The sequence below is a fragment of the Vanessa cardui genome, chromosome 11 (genome assembly GCF_905220365.1).
Source record: "Vanessa cardui chromosome 11, ilVanCard2.1, whole genome shotgun sequence".
Taxonomy (NCBI): domain Eukaryota; kingdom Metazoa; phylum Arthropoda; class Insecta; order Lepidoptera; family Nymphalidae; genus Vanessa; species Vanessa cardui.
Genome location: NC_061133.1, coordinates 14,805,284 through 14,823,279, shown reverse-complemented (window position 1 = coordinate 14,823,279; position 17,996 = coordinate 14,805,284). Strand labels below are relative to the sequence as shown.

Genomic DNA, 17,996 nt, shown 5'->3' with positions numbered 1-17,996 from the left:
AATGATTGTGTGGTTTTTTTTCGTGGTTTTGTTTACTAAGTAAGTACAATACGCACCTAATCAATAGAAAATTAGTATTCTCTTTACCTAATTATTTTTTAAAAACCGTGGTTATTGCGATACTTTGTGGTATTTGATAATCGATGATTTTGCACTCTTTATAGTTTTAAACGTCGTTACATAAAAAAAGTAAAATAAAATAATTAATTAATAATAAATTTCAAACTTATTTTTTAAACGCGTAATTACGTAATCAGCAACGTAATAGGTACCTAACGGTGATCTTGAGGTGACCCAGCTCTTTTTAAAATTCTTCTGATAAGAGCAATTGATGCAACTGGAAGTCGTGATTGCATTTGTCTGTCATATTTATACAATACACATAACACCGCTTTATTTAGATTAGGTAAGGATTTTTTTTTTAAATGTGGTTTTCAAGCAGAAACTAGTAGGTAATTCCGGCCTAATGACAAATTGTAGCACTAACATGTTCTATATTGTAACTTAAAGATTTTTGTCACGATTTATAAAGCGTTGAAATTATAATTTTGAATTTAGAACATAATTGATAATTGCAATCTCAGCCGCATCGACAATCGTGCCCTCTCACGATACGCGACATTAAGATCATCTAGGTATCTCCTACAGTTAAGTCTTCTCGCAAATTGTGGTGCAATATATTTGTTTATTTAGGTTTTTCGAAAAAAAAAACAGTTGTTATCTACCATAAAGGGACTCATTAGTTCTCATGCTTTTATTATTTTGTATATTTTTACAGGCCGTTATCGGCCGCCATTTCGGTAGGAGTACCTAATGTTTGACTTTAATTGTTGTGTTTGGCGTAAAGTCGGTTAGTGGTACTGGTAAGAATGTCGCTGGTCGGCGAGGGCGCCAGGTCGAGAGGTCGTGTCGGAAGGCGTGGGGCGTGCGGCGGCGCGGCGCCGCCTCCGCGGAGCGCGCTGGGCGCCCGGCGCCGCCACTCCACTCAGTCCGCGCCGCGCCTCGCCACCGCCTGCACGCGCCGCAGCGCCGCAGCGCCGCTCGCGTTGTCGCCTCGCACTCTGCACTCAACTTTCCGCCGCGCATGCCGCGCTACGCACGCCTCGTGTCTCCTCGCCGAGTTTCTTCCTGGATATCTGCATTTCGGAGTGGCGGTTCGCATCTTACCGGGCAGCATTAGAGTCGCATTGTTATTTTCTAATACTGTCAGGTAAAGATGTCGTCCGCGCTCCACGTTCGACGCTTCAGTTTCGACGATGGATTTCGGAAGCTGTTCCAGTGGGACCGGCCGAGTGGCCACTTCGACCAGGACACTGTTACCCGTGGGCACTAGTCCGAGATCGGTGCATACGGCGCTGCTGGAGGTATGTGCGCTGGCGTTGGTGCGGAGGTTACGTCACGTGTTTGAACCGGTCTCCCGCTTTCGTAACGAGACTTTCAACCACCTTCTTTCGTGTTCAACGTCCGCGCTCCGTGGGCCGCCGAGTTCACCTACTTTAATGCAGGTAGTATTACCAATTCTTGTATATTTCCAAACATCCACGTGGCTCTGCCACCTGCCAATTACTTGGATCAGTTATTTGGTTCGCTAAATCTTTGTTAATTAACGGTATCACTAAAATGAAAACATTTTAAGGATCATATTACATAATATGAGCTACTGAAAATGAAAGCAGCAGAACTTTCATAGCTAGCGAAAACTTAAGCAGAACTTTTTACAACTGTAGAATAGTTCAAAGTAGCTGTAGTGTGCATCGCACATTTAAATTGCTATACAAAAACGAGTTGTATAGAATAGTTTCAATATGTGAGTTTACCTCCTCGTTACGTTCCTCACCGAGAAAACCAATAATAAGCGGCGGCCGTTGGATCGTTATTTCATCTGTTAGCATTACGCCGCCGTGAATCGCATCAAAGATCCGAGTTAATGAGTTGACTTTACTGGCGCGCTGACCGCGAAGGCGCCACAAATATATGAAGTATACATTTTTTTATATATAAATCGCACTTTTAAATAGAATGTTAAGTGTTCTACGCACATTGTAAGGGCACGTAGTACAGTACCGATATTTATTTAAGAAGACAAACAGTTATCTTTGTCAACTGTTATCATGTACGAGCTGCCGTCCACGTGTCTGTTACCCCAACACTTAACTAATTAAAATTCCTCGCCACGACAATAGCATGCGTTTTGAACCATTAACTCCTCCACGGGAATCCCTGGCCCAGATCATATTCGAAATAAACGGCTTAAAGTCATTGAGCATTTGTATTGTTTCGTAATTTCATGTGAATTAAAATGTTCGTAGCTTCTAACATCGGCTAGTCTTTGTTTAATAGTTTGTATGTCAACAAGTCTGACATGCCGACGAAGACAGACATATGACGCTCAAATAACATCGACTAGAAATATAATGTCGGATGTCAGAATGTGGCTAAAGCTTGGATACACGGGGACTGTTACCTTACCGGTACACGGTAATAGTATTACCGTGTTTCACTTTTCTTCTTGTAGCTTTTAAGCTCAATGCAGATCAATTATTTGTACAGTAAACGTAAGAATATAGATTATTTTTAATTGAAAATATTGAATATGTCGACCTCACCTTTGGGTCGGGCTGGAGGGAGGGAGGGGATGGTATCTGTCAGCTGCGATGGCCGGGCCCTCGTTAATTCACGAGAGCCTCTGATTATTCTGCTGGAGATGTGGTGCATTATTCATTAGCAGATGGAAAGTTTTGACTTTTCGAATATAAAGATGTGGGTCAAGGCCCGCGCTATCACCTTTGCGTTTGCGTTTGCGCGCGCCACTTTATGGTCGTTTAGATGCAACCTCCTTTTCGAGTTGCTTAATTATGTGCCATAGCTTCCGTCTCGAGCGGTGAATGCTAGTTAGTGTACCGTCGTACGTGTTACAAAAAATTATGACTAAAATTTTTATTTTTAAAATATATTCGTTGAGTCTCGATGGTAGTTAGGACAAAACTTGGTACCCCTTTTTGATTAAGATAATTTCCAACGATTTACAACTATTTAGTTTGGCTAAAATTACAAACAAAAATAAAATATTCGAAATAAATTAAATTTGTACGGCGGTTTTCCATCATAATAAAAGAAAAGGGCTCTAAAATGTATTTATTCAAATTCACGAAGATGGAGAGTGAGGCCGGAGATAAAGTAAAACGAGAGGAGCACTATCAGCCGGGGCAGAGGTCGCTTGCTATCACATTGTTTTTGCTCTGGAAGAATCGCTGGGCTATCGCGGGGCGGCGGGGGTTATCGGGTCGATGTTTGACTATTCAAGTTAAGCGCGGCCGACACGCAGGGGCCTCATGCTCGGTACGTATTTGTCGCAGAGCTGTGCTGAGCTGAACTTTGGCGCGCCCGAGATCGGCCACGAGGCCGGTGAAAGCAGCAGTCAATTAATCGTTCAGGTGGATTCCGCTTTCGAATCGAATTCTTATCGGTACCGGAGAGTGTCCGCTGCGGGACCGGTTCTTAATTTCCTATAGGTGCGCGTTGTGCATCTATTTCGGGAGTCGTTGACCGCCGGTTTGGCACTGCGGCCGGTTTTATTCTGTTCGTGTCGAAGCGTCGTTCCGGGAGCGGCTCGCCGCGCCTCGCCGCCTTCGTGTAAAACGCACGCGTATTTCAGGCGATGACGTAACCGGGGAGTGCGTCGTCCCCGGGCGCCGGGTGGGACAGACCTAATCGAATATGATGTTTTTAATAAGTCGGGGCCGGTCGTCTAACCCTCGCATAAAACAATGTTTATTGCCCGTCGGCCGCACGCGGCCCCGTCACGAACATGATATCCCACGTGGCGACTCGTCGCACTGAGCATTGTTGTGGGCTATTTTTATCGGACGCTAAAACGAGCCACAGATCGGCCGCCCGTCTCCATCGTGATGAGCGCAAGCACTGCGTCTTACTCGAGCCCTCGTCGTCTGGACGAACATTCAGGTCTAACTAAGGAGTCGATCGAAGAGAAACAATGTTTACCCGTCTCCATGGAATATATTAATATTAATTAAGGACATTGCGAATGAATATCATTAGTGCCATTGAGTAAAAAAATTGTCTGAATATAGAATTACATAACATTACAATAAACAGCGCATATAGCGTTAGGATGTTATCTCGGGTGTAGGAGGTCGGTAGTGTCGTCCGCGGGCGGTGCGACGCACGCGGGGCGGCGCGGGGGGACAACAACTATCGGCTGACCCACGAAGCAGCTCTCGGCAAAAACAAGTCAATCCGTGGAGCCGAGAGTCCGTGACCCGCTCTCGACTCTCGTGAGCCCCGACAGGTTTGATTGACAACGAGCTTTCGCCCGCCGCCGCCGACACCTCACCTGCACTCCAATTTAGAGCCCATTTACCCGATATTTGTGTTATTCAAAATAAAGTATTCACATGTCATTCATTAATCAAAACTAATGATATGCTTACACTTATATAAAACGAAAATAGTTCGTACTAAAAGGCGACCAAATTGTAGTAGTAGTTGATTTTATAATAGTAAAGTACCGTCCCCAAGGCTACCGAACGGTCGCATAGAAGGAATAATTCACATTCTAGTCAAGAATCAATTTGGGTCTGTGAGATAAGACGGCTAATCGGTGTAGATACTGAAATCATTTTAATACTCCGATAGGGGCTCGATAAGTGTCGATAAGCGACGGTGGCTGGTGTTCAAACAGTGGCAGATATCGCGCCCGTATCGGCGCGGAGCGACCGCTCGCGTTCGACCGAGAAATGCGAACACTACCTACCGACGACTGATATAACGCAGCCCTTTCATAATATCACGAATAAGCCATTTGTCCACTTTTATAATTGACGAGAATTTAAAATTGTCAAAGAGTATCTTCTCTCGTCTCGCATAAGTATGTTGGGAGATTATTGATGTCTCAGAGACGGACTACAAACACAAACTAAGCACACGAATACTCGGTGATGGTCGCCGGATGGACCCACGTGTTGTGGTCTCGGGACCACTCGCCAGGCGCTGAACATACGAAACGTTATCACATGCTTAGTCTTATGGTTTCTTTTGGTCGTGGACATATTTCAACAAATTATTTTATTTGCAAGCTCTTGGATTATTGATTTTGGATTGTTTATAGATTCGTTCCAGTAACGATAAACCGTAATCTAATTACACGGCTATTATTATAATGGGGTGTACAGTGCAGTACAAACATACAACACGCCACAATATTTGTTTGTGTTCGTACGCCTCTAATCAGCGCAGTAAACAGACACAGCTATTTAAAAGTTTTATGGTTCGTTTAAATCAATCATAATGTTTATACAGTCATTTCGTTACGCCCTCTTTTTATTTTTATGGTTCTGCGTCCAACTCTTTACGGCCAGATAATGACGAAGACATGACGACACTAAGAATAATGTTGTAGTCTTTATTCCAATTGAACGTGTAATGTCCGCGTCCCGTCCCGTCCCGTCCCGTCCGTGCACAGACAGCGACCGCTATGAGTTAAACGGACACCTTTGAGCAGAGTCATATGCGAGCCACATTCACTGTAATCATTATAACACGTAAATAATACACATTTGTACATGCCGTCAGTGACACACGAGACGCGTTCTAACAGAAAGTCACTCCAGGATTCACTTACGATATAATATGAAGTAGAAGTATTTATTCCGTGAAAATTGAACGACTTTCTCTTCGAGTTATTAACATTTTGTAATAGTAGGTTAAAGTATTTATTCTAAATTTTAGTCATTGATTAAATTAATAAATATGAATCCTCGTGAAATAACCATTTTGTTTATTTTCCGTCGTAGCGTCAACGAAAATATACAAAAATATATATTTTAAAACTACTGATTTCTCAAATGATAATACATTTCTTGGGAATGAAATAAAAAGAATAAAATATAAAAGTGACACATTTTAGATTTTTGTCTCGCTCCAAGGCTCGAGTGCTTCGATTCGTGGTGATAATCATGACAAGAAAGCTACTAGTCCGGTCCTGATGATTGCGTTAAGGCGATGGCAAAGATTCCCTTGTAACGAATGCGATGATACTTCGAGGGTACAGTTATGGCTCCGAGTGTTCTTCGGCTTCGTAATCCTATGCTAATGCAGAGGTGTTTTATTTAAATTTAACTCGTAAAATATAACTCCTACATTACAGTCGGTTCGTTGACCTCCGAAACTATAAGAATAAAATACAACACTATTTTATGTCCAATAGAATTTGTAAAGTGACTGCCCACACTGGTTTTACTAAAACGGTTATAATGTTACTAAATATTTGACTCTCGCCGACTCAGTGTTTAAAGTTACCCTATGATAAAGTCGTTTAAACTTTTCCTTCACCGATAGTTAGTAATAATATCACTCAGTAGGTATTTAAAATTATGAACAAATATTTTTTAGAATTTTACTATTACTAAGTATTATCGCTGCATATATTGTAACGATAAAAGTAGAACAAAACCAAAATTTAATGGTAGGAATATTGTTAACGTCGAATTAGGTCTTGCTTTAACAGCAAAATTTTTTAACTGGTTGTAAACATAGCAAAAAAAAATATTTATAATTTCAAGGAAAAAATAGATGTTGTTTAGGATTTTTCTAAATTTTACTACTCCGTTTGTGTAAAAATTAAATGCCGACTATTGCCAGAGCCCTGCTGAGAGGGCGGGCGCTCGTATAGCGGCGTCACGGCTCAATTAGTTTTAGTTGTTAATTTTTTCCTCTTTGTATGCTCAAGTTGCCTGCGATTTCCTCCGCGATCACGCGATTCAATGCTAATTGTTACTTACGTTTTTCTTTAAGGAATGCGATGCTATCTGTCTGTTTCATTACATTCGGTCGTATGTGTGGTACAGGTATACGCAGCTATCGCTATTACGGACACCGGGGACATATTAGGGAACATAGATTCCATGGTTCGGTCAAGCGTTGGAAATTTATGGCATGATGTAGCTTATTGCCTCTTTTAAATTTTATTTTAATAAAAAGGCAAATTTAATTTGTAAGGTAATATCGACTATCATATATGAAAGAGGTATTTAAGAGAACAGTGATTGAAAGCTCGAACTTAACTCTGACAAAAGCTTCACTTTTGACACAGTTACGTTCGAGCACCCTGGTTTAAAATTATGAGAAGCTATACTTGAAAAGCAATTGAATTCAGTTTATAGTGATCAAGGAAATATGACTCGCAGTATACGGCCGTGTGTTTTATGGTAAGCAGCTACATACAAATACAACTCAATCACTTCTGAATTTCGCCGACAACTGATCGCATCAAATATTTTATAATAGTTAAAATGTTAAACTAATAAGGTTAACGTACATTTTATATGACCGAAGTTAGTCGATGTTAGGTATGTGAAGTTTCTTATTTGACAAAACATTTATATCATAATATAATTTATTCGAATAGGTTTTATAAGAAATTTTGAATCGATATTAGTACATAAATATTTTGTCTCATTAATCTTTCATTTTAATTATAATTTTGAAGTGAAAATCGTGTTCTAGACTTCATCTCAGAGCGAGTGGCGCGGTCGTAAGACCCTCCAAAAGACATCAACGACAACGGATGCGGTTCTTCTACGTAAATGCCGTGAACTGAAATATTATAGATATAAATAAAGAAAATTAAATATTTACTATATTCGGTTCAGTTTCTCGTGATATACATAATATGTATATAATTTATAATTTAGTAATATTCAATTATAGCTCCCTGAAGTTTAAGAAAGTATCGAAAGGACAACTCGTTTTTTTAATTATTCGTATACATAACTTGAATTTTGTACGTGACGCTTGTCAAACCAGTTTCGAGTTTTAACCTGAATGTATAGATACACACAGAATGTACCAGAATAAAGAATCAAAGTTACCTCTTTGATGGCAGATAGTTTTGAATCGGTTTTAAAGACGGAAGCGTTTTGCATCGGTACTTCTAATTTAGTTCAACGAGGTATTTGCATAAATTATACAATCTTATTGCCTTTCCATAGGCCAGTTGAAATTCGAACGAACAGGGAAGACGGCTATGACTTGTGAAGTAGTCATTATAATTTTTAACCTTCATATAATATGTTCTATTTCTCAACGTAAAATAGTAATACGTATATTAAAAATACTGCTCGTATTCTGTCGACTATACTTGAACTGTGATTATTATTATTCGCGGTATGCGTTTGCGCAACAAGAAAATATGTAACAACTGACAGCGTTAGCGGCACGCTAGAATTGCGAGTGTTCTAGCATCTTTGATGTCTTATATAATACAGTATTATAGAGACATCGCTTTCAAAAATACTGGCTCAGTTGGCTTCGACGTTCTGGAAAAGATTTTCTCTGAAAAAACATTGAATTACGATTTGATAAGCTACGAAATGATAAATAAAATTTGACGACTCTTATCAAAAATGTTCAATAATTTTTTTTTATGGCAATATCATTTCCTAGCTTTATGTATAAAATAATCAATCACTTGAAAATGATAATAGCTAAATAGTGTGTAGTGCAAGAAGAACGTTTCATAGGTAATTACTAATTAGCCATTTCTCCCAGAGACCCCGTTTGAAAAGAAACCTTATTATTGTTAGTAATAACAACCGTTTTTGAGACTATTATTAATGAATTACTTCTCCTTTATTTTAATTTCTAAAATATTGTTTAATTAAAGTCCTTTAAAAAGCCGTTACTGTCCTTCTGATAAGCAAAGTCCTCGTCTGAAGGAGAAGTTAAATTGTTATACTCTTGGGACTACGCGACACGTGTAAACAAATTGTCACACATCGAATACACTTCGTTTCAACTTTTAACTGCCGTTCATTGGTCATGATTGACCATGATTTAGTTATTCTATAGGAGTTTTAACAAATTGTATGAATATTCACCATTCAATTATTTGAATGATTAGAATACAATACAATTTTAACTTAAGTAAAAAAAAATGTTGATTCATTTAGTTACGTTTACGTAGTTACGTACACGTACTACTTATCGATGTACCATACCTACTGTGCGAAGTGTCCGAGAGTGCATAGGTATACTTAATAGTAAAATACTAATTAAACAGAAAAATTGTAGGTACTTATTTCATTTTGATATGAGATTAAACAATAAAAGTTTTTGCCGGCAATATGGCTTGTCATTGTTAACGAATACAACAACAGCATTATTCAACAGATATAACAAAAGTCACATAAAATCTACTAAGTTTAGTCTATACTTACTAGCTATTTGGGTAATACATATTTTTTTATATAGTACTGTTTGCAATTAATGAATACGTTAATTGATTGATAATAACATACTACAAGACGAGCAATAATACATAATAATATAATTAATTTGGATCGCTTTATGAAAATTAATCAACAGAATGCGATGTAATCGCATGTTTACGAGCAGTAAGTCAAGCGACGCGGCGGGCGGCGGCGGGGAGCGGGAGCGGGGAGCGGGCGGCGAGCGGGCCGCGCGGGCGGCAGCGGCGGCGGGCGGCGGGCGGCGGGCGGGTGTGGCGCTACTAAAAACTATTATTAGAGACATTTGCAATTTAATTAGCGCCGTCACTATAATGCCTAGGTGCCCGCGATCGCGTGCGGCCGCTGCCCGCCGGCCGCCAGTTAGCGCGTCTCGGACGCGGACGGGCCCGGGCGTGGGTGTGTGTTTTTGATACTCGATATGAAAATGCACATTTCAAGGCATATCTTAGATATCATTAAATAAATATGTTGACGTTAAGTAACTCATAACCGTAAAGTATACAATATTAAGTTTAATATACCTGATACTTTGGTACCAATAATTATTATTATACAATCTACTTATAAGAATTTCAATAACAGTAACCTCGCAATCGGTATGTTTGAACAATTGTGTAAAGTTGACACAGCTTTGCGGAGGTGCGCCTTTGTAAAATAATTATCAACTCAGCTCCACGGCCGCGGTGTTCATTAAGGGCACACAGTGTAAAATTACTGCTGAGTCGCCGCCGACGCCGCGCGCCGTCGCATACATCGTGCAGTGTGAGTCGTGAGAGCGTCCGGCGCCCGGGACCGGTGTGAATACTAGTTTCGAGGCGAGTCTATTTCACGGCGACGTAACGAGCGGCGAGTCGCGCACCTGCCGGCCGCGCCGCTCTGCGCGCCTCGGAACCAGTAGCCGGCAGCCATTCATCCGCTGGCGGTTATTGCGAAACGCCCGCGAACAAATAGCAGGCGACGACACCCGTTGTCGCCCAGATAAACGCTCGCACTAGATCGCTAGGTATTACGCGTCGCGGTACGGATACCCACGAGCGGCAACGTTCGCGACAGGTTGAGCCTATTAATTGGCCCGTGGCGTCGCTCGACGGGTAACTGCCAATGTCAGCGAGCTGGTAGCGATGACGAGGACTCGCGCAAAGTGCTGACTCGGAACGAGTATTTTTAGAAGGCGCTGTCGCGCGGCGGTGTGCGTGCGCTGCCCGAGTGCCTACCCACTAAAAATACGTCGCGGTGACACACGAGTGACAATGCTCGTATCCGCACACGCGGCCCTCTTGCTTGTTGTCGGTTTATCAACTTATATTTTTGCGTGCTGCCAGCCTGGCAGATCAGCTATTAATCTTTGATAATTTCCATATATTATCGCTAATAAGCGAAAAACTCCTTTAGAGACAAATGTACATAATTTTCAAAAACTAACGAATGGCAGTGGCTCGCGGCCGAGGGTACAGTCGGGAGCCTGCGCGCGGCTAATTACATTTATCTCGGCTGCGCACACTTTCACTTGTATCCTACATTCACATGTTTCTCCAAACTTTCTTACAGACCACTGACCCACTGTCATATCAAAACCAATTTCTCAGTCCGCGTATTAAAATGTTTGTTGGACAAAAATCGCGAATTATAAAAGACACGAGTAGTTTTCATGTTTTGTAATTTCTTCCTTGTAATACTTTCACTAATTTTCATCTGCTAGGTATTAACTATTAACCTTTATGTACTCATGTGTAATTACTTATAACGCTTGAGTATAATAAAAATATTGTATAAAATAGATATTATTTTAATAAAATTACCTCGTGGGCGCGTTAGCCTGCTGCGGGCTTGTGCCTTTTGAACGAATTGTATGAGTATTTCGTCTTTTCACATTAAAATTAGCATGTTTGAACGAAGTCACTGTTGATAAAGCTATCGTTTCAAGCAATTGTTGCAACGTTAAACTACTAAAATTTCACGAGACTATAAAAGTAAATAATAAAAGGTAATGAAGTTATGTTATTGGTTGTGAATATACAGCGTCGTTAGTCGTTAAACGGTTTGATGTAATGCTGGTGAGTTGTAAGAGTGCCGAGTCGCTGCTCACTGGCCACTCGGTCCCGAGTCACGGGAGCGCGCGACATAAACAAACAAACAACATAACTGCTCTCGCCAAGTTATTAATCATTCGAAACTATTATTTATGAGAGATTAGTCGCGTCAATCACGATGCTTTGCAAGTTGTATTTTACTACCGGATACCTAATTGTCACCAGTGATGCACATCAATTCATTAGCATAACACACAAATATAAAATATTAGTTAGTCTTTCTGATGATCTTTAAAATTGGGAGCACATATCAGCAACAGTAGGTACCTAATGTACACTATGTTTTTCTATTGTTAAACATATAAAAATATCAGAGATTAGCATTAATTAGTGATATGGTGGCAGAAACTACATGAGTTATGAAAAAAACCATAAATAATTTGACTTTAATGACCTAGTAGATATAATTCTTGGGCTCTCATAAAGTTACAACTAAAACTACTAAGCTAGCTAAGCTGTATGGACGCAAAAACAAATGATTAAAAGAGGCAAGGATGTAGTGAGGGTCCAAGTGGTATGGATTCCATCGTTATCCATCCAATTCCATCGTATCTAAAACAAGTTTTCAGAGTTCACAATTGAATGCTTTAATAATATCAATTTTAGTTTAATAATTACAATTATAACATTACTTTTAAAATTCAATAAATTTTCAAATGATTACAGTTTTTTCTTGGTTTACCAAATTTTGAAGTAGCTGATACTACGGTGTTTTTAGGAATAGGATTGGATTCCAGACTTCAGTGGACTTCTCATTTATCATCCCTAACAGGAAGACTCAGCTCCGCAACATACGCGGTTAGAAAAGTTAGACAACTAACTGATATTGATACCGCTCGTTTAGTTTATTTTGGTTATTTTCACAGTATTATGTCATATGGCATATTACTTTGGGGTAACGCTGCAGATATTGAATCTGTCTTTATTTTACAAAAGAGAGCAATTCGGTTTATTTATAATCTTGGAGCTAGAGACTCTCTTCGGGATGTTTTTTACAGAGTAGGAATACTTACTGTTGCGTCGCAATATATTTACAACAATATAATGTATATTCACAGTAACATTGATCACTTTGATAAAATCAGTGATAATCATTGTATATGCACTAGAAGTAAGGATAAACTTATAAAGCCAAGTTTCCGACTCCGCAAAGTCAATGGATCCTTCTTGGGGCAAGGTATCCGTTTCTATAATAAAATTCCGCAGAAATTTTTAACTTTGCCGTTTAGTAAATTCAAATCGTTTGTTAAAAATACATTGGTAGAAAAAGAGAAAACTTTTTTATCATCTACAAGATTTTGTAGATGATAAAAAAGCGTGGAGTTAATACCTGTTGACTTCCAATCAGGATACATTAATTGAAATAATTGTATTTAATTAACATGACGCTGTATTTTTTAAATGTTAAAAAAGAGTAACTACTGAGTTTCTTGCCGGTTCTTCTCGGTAGAATCTACTTTCCGAATCGGTGGTAGCTTCACTTAATTGTAAAATGACGATTCAAAAGTGCTTATAAAAGCCTACTTGAATAAAGTTTATTTTGATTTTGATATTTTTTGATTTTTTTGATTTTGGGTGACAAAGTAAATAGTCTTAAATATAGGATAGTGATAACACTTCGCAATTTTTGTAAAGTCATAGATAAGGCATACCCATTCCAACCCATATTATAAAAATGCACCGACTGGGAAGCTGAAAGGCCAAGCCATCATATCATATCATATTATTATTTTTTTACTATTTACAATCGCAAACATCTCGGCGCGCCTAACTTCAGATAAAAATGTTTTCAAAGCTCATACAAGTTGAAAGCAAGTAATTTGGTTAGTGTCCGAACAGTCGAAATGAATTAGTTGCTGTTCGACAGCAGGTGTCAAGCGTTGCTGCTACAAAGTAGAAGATTTAATCTGACACTGACGGCCCGGCGTGAGTTCACGCAGGATTTAGAACTCGATGTGATAATGATGAGTGCGTCAGTGAGCGCCTGTTAACGACTCGCGTGTGACTCGCGAGGGGATCGTTCCCTTTGCATCATTCATTATTACTTGTAATAGATTGTATTTGATTAACGAAGTAATATACATATGTCTATGTTGTACTCACGGTAATAGGACGTACGAATAAAATTTATTATTTCATATATTGGTGCTACATCTAGAGATCGCAAACTTTAAATTTTATTCTGTTTTGTAATCTGTAGTTATCGCCATAAGTGTCAGCTTAAAAACGATATTTTCAGGGGTTTAACGCAATGTCCTACATATCGAAACACTAGCCTTTTATAGACTAATCAAAATATTATACGACCTCTTTTGATGAAAATCCAAATTGCGATAAATAGGCAGTTGTCAGTAACCAAATCACAATGAAAGCAAATGTTACACAAATATTATTAATAAGGTTTACTCTGTGGAAGTTTTTCAGGATCTAAGTGGAACGTGACTTATAAAGGGCAGAGTATCCAGTGGTGTGGCCGGAGGGTCGTCCGCGCGCGGTGAGGTAGGGCGGCGGGAGGGGTCGGCGGTGACAACTGTTGATTCAGCGACGCGATACACCGCCCGCGACGCCACTCCTGATAACGATACACGTATTGACAGTCGATGCCAAATTAAGTCCATGTCGCCCTCACGCTGGACATTTGTCGAAACACATGTTTGGTCGAAAGTGTCATGTTTTTTGGAAAATAAATAACATTTTCAAACTTATTCAATTTAATAGTTTATCTATTTATTAATTTGATTCATGAAATACGCTCGTGGTTTGTTTGATAAAACAAATAAGTTCTTTTAATATATCTTGCAGACACAAAGTTAGCGTTGATAAGAGCAGCGTTACAATTTTACGAGCAATGAGATCATCGCTGCGTCTTGCATCCAACTGAAAAGATATGTTTTAGGTAAAAGCGGCGATGGCGATGGCGATTATGTTCTGGGAGACATCGAATGCAGTAAAAGTTGATCCGAGCCAAGGTCCGGGTCGCCAGCAGCGGCCGCGCTGCGCGCTCGCGCCGCATTAGTAAAACCCACGTGTCGCCGCGTCCGCGCGCCCCGACCGCCGACATGATGCTATCGACCGACTAATTTAACTCTCAACAAGTTCTCTAGAACTTATACATGTGATGAAATTCTAGGATTTGATGCATAATTATGTTGAGCGTTCATTCTCTAGGCTAATTGATTCACTTGCATGTCTAAGCGGTGCTTTTTGATTTATTCTAATGTGAAATTTATTGAGGAAGACGTCGAACTATAAGCGTTTTAAGTTTTTCTTATCACAGAATATTATAGACGTTATTTGTTTAAAATATTTCTTGCGAGCAATATTGCCTCGCCAAAGTAGTCTTCTCCAGCTTACACAATACCTTTAAGCCAACTACTTCCTAAATCTTCGCCAGGTTCATGGCTTTCAAGCAGAGGAGACGAGTGGATGTGCGTTAGCGCGGCAGTAGTTTCATTACAATGTAGCGTAATTGAAGTGTAGGGTGTGTCACGGCAAGCGGCCGTGAGTGTCGAGACAAGGTCCTGGCGGCACGCAAAGGTCGCATGCGCAGCTGCCGCCGTCCGCTAGTCGCTATCACTGTCCTCGGCTCCCTCTCCCCCGCCCCTCCCTTTCCCTTTCCGATCAATCGTCTCTGTTCGAGCTATTTACATTCATCTTTATATAATTAAAAGTGGTGTCATAACCAGCACGCGAGACGCAAATGGTTAAGCGAGAACTTTTTGACCGACTGTTACAAAAGATTCACAAATTTTACTTGATGTATACGTTGTATTACTTTCACAATGTTTTATGCAATTTGAGATTTCAGTTGTAATGTAATGCTAAATCTAATATATGTTGATTTAAATAAAAGATACTACAGGTACTCGGTATTTTTATTTGACACGAACCATTTAGTTTCATAAAAATTTAAAATACCTACTTTTTATTTGTAGTAAAAATTAACTTTTAAAATAATTAATAAATATTTTATGATAAATATAATTAAAAATATGATGACAGCCTTGCTGGTGAACATCCATCTATTGAGGGGCCTGGGAAGTGACGAACAGTGTTTTATTCAGAGTGCAAGAGTAGCGACTCGGGTGCCGCAATCGCCGGCGTGAGGTCGGAGCGGTTCATTATAATCATTGCACATAACCTGACATCAAATTAACGGTCTAATTAGTATAAAACCATTTGTTTTCTACATGTCATAAAATGCATTCACTTTAGTATTTTTTTTTTCTCATTAAAATGTTTATGTAACTTTATACAAATGTGTAGTAAACGAAACGTTAACAGGCCGTAAACGAGACGCTGCTTTGTAGCCGCTGCTCCTTAAAAACAAAACTTGAACTTATCGCAGCATGCTGTTTGAATGCAGTTGATGATCTCCTAATTAATTGTATGAAATACCGATCGATATGCGTTCTTGCGATCCACGTGTTCGGTCTCTAAGCCATCGCGGCTCTTCACTATACCTTAATAAAATGTAGTATGTAGGGAGGAAGTTGTACTTTATAAACTCAAACTCAAATTACTTTATTCAATATAGAAGCATTACACTTTCTTATTGATGGTCAATTGAAACACTACCACCGGTTCGGAAAGAAAATACCCTGACCTGAGAAGAACCGGCGTAAGAAACTCTGCGGTTTTTTTTTTGTTTGTCTTATGTACCTATTATATAAATAAACAATTTAATATGAGATGAAATAGCCAGGAGGCGATCGTATAAAAGTATAATTCAATTTAGAATTTTACACAGCAGTCGAGAAGGCAAAAAGCGACGCATACGCAGCGTGGTTTACAGTTTATCAATACTAATCGTTCTCTTATCGGCCGATAACAGTTTTTGGACGAGTGCCACCGTAATTCGTAAGATAACCATTTAATAGCATTTCTACAATTATATTTATTTTTCATGTTTCTACCTCTATATGGTCGAGATTGAAGTTTTAGTAATATCGCCCGCAGAACGGCGAAAGATTTCGTCATAACAAACGCTTATTAAAACGTATTAGTGATTGTGTGTGGCGCGCGTTTTCAGCAAGTCAATTAAAGTAACAGCACGAGTAGTCGCCTTACTATAAACTAGCACGTCAAACAGTAGATAAATATCGAAATCACGTAATTCATTGATACGCATATATTTTGTTCTCGATTCTAATTACGATAAGCCATCATCTTATGATAATCAGCAATTAGTTAGGCTCGTCGCTCGAATCCATTTCCGCTGGAACCCGCTCCGAGCACCGACTCCTCCGACAGCTCTGAGACCTCAGCGGACCGCGAGGGTAACTGATTTTGAACCGGTCACGAGCCCACGCACACAGCCGCCGCCACACCGTCTCATGATTGATTTAATTGTATTCAGTTTTTGTTAGCACTTAGACATACGCCGATATTATCGGAATATATACTGCAGAAACCTTTTCCCACCTGTCTCTGATGGGATACAGGTTTGCATGATAATGACAGGCTATATGTGCCAGCGACGCAAGGAACAAAGGACATCGCGGACGGCAATGTTTTATACAAACGTTTCTCCTAACAGGACAAGTCGTGTCTTAAGCGTTTAGGCGCACCGACAGGCCAGAATGAATGTTGACGAGTCTAGATGAGCCTCCGTAATGTGGTAAGCAAAGACGTCGATCAAATGCGAATAAATGATACTGGCTATCGAGCAATCAAGGAGCTAACCGCACAGGACTGTAGCCAGTCGTAATGAAGTGGTGCAGCGAATGTTAATATCATTAGCGGCGCGGCGGGCGCGCGGCGGGCGCGCGGCGGGCGCGGGCCGGCGCATGTCCAAGTGTCGCGTCGCTTCCATTCGGCGGCGGTCGGCGACCCCGCGCCGCGGCCGTGGGCGCGATAAACTTTTATATATTTACACCTCGCTTACACTCACGTTCGATCTATGTTCCCATGACACTCGAATTAGAATATCACCTTTGCCTGAAATCGACGCAAGAAATGTTTCGAAATAAAATTGCGCTACATACCTTAATTAGCTAAAAGGATACTTTCACTATTAAGTATTAGCAACCACTCATTATCAAAAAAATAGCTCAAACTGTTAGAGTATTTGCACTTGGTATAAGTTGTCATTCGGTTTTACGTAACATGTGCACCTCGGCGGTCGTCACGCGGCGCTCCAGTCGGTCGTCGGTCCCGTTATTGCCCTCGCCTGCAGCTCGCCTCTCGCTCTGAACCTGCTCCGGCCGCTCAGCATTCTGTGCGATTTTGCGAACCGTCGTATTTATAACAATTAAACCACGCACCATCAACTTTTGCATATCACATATTGTGCCCTTAACGAAATTATCTTGACATACTCTCGTACTTACTTCTTTACATTATTTACTTTATTTTTTGATATAAAAGTATGAGGGGTATGAAAATAAACACTTTTTAAAAAGATTTTTAGAAAAACGCATAGTCGGCGAACTGTAGGTATCTAATGTGCAAAAATATATAGATATATTCCTAGGTCTAGGAAATGCTTCACACACACATCGACTATGAGTTTCGTCTAGGTGCATGTAGGTTTATATGACGGCGGTGCACACGACGGGACGCGCGCAGTTGCTGGGAGCCGCGTCCCGCACAGCACAGCGTGTCAAGGCGAAGGCCGCCCGCCGCACGCAACTGT

At 40.1% G+C, this 17,996-nt stretch overlaps 1 long non-coding RNA gene across 1 annotated transcript; it reads left to right on the top strand.

The window, feature by feature from the left end:
* The first annotated feature begins 1,007 nt into the window (after positions 1-1,007).
* LOC124533351 lies at positions 1,008-15,224 on the top strand. Its single transcript, XR_006966695.1, has 2 exons — positions 1,008-3,434; positions 13,784-15,224. It is a non-coding gene; the product is annotated as an uncharacterized LOC124533351 (long non-coding RNA).
* The last annotated feature ends 2,772 nt before the right edge of the window (positions 15,225-17,996 follow it).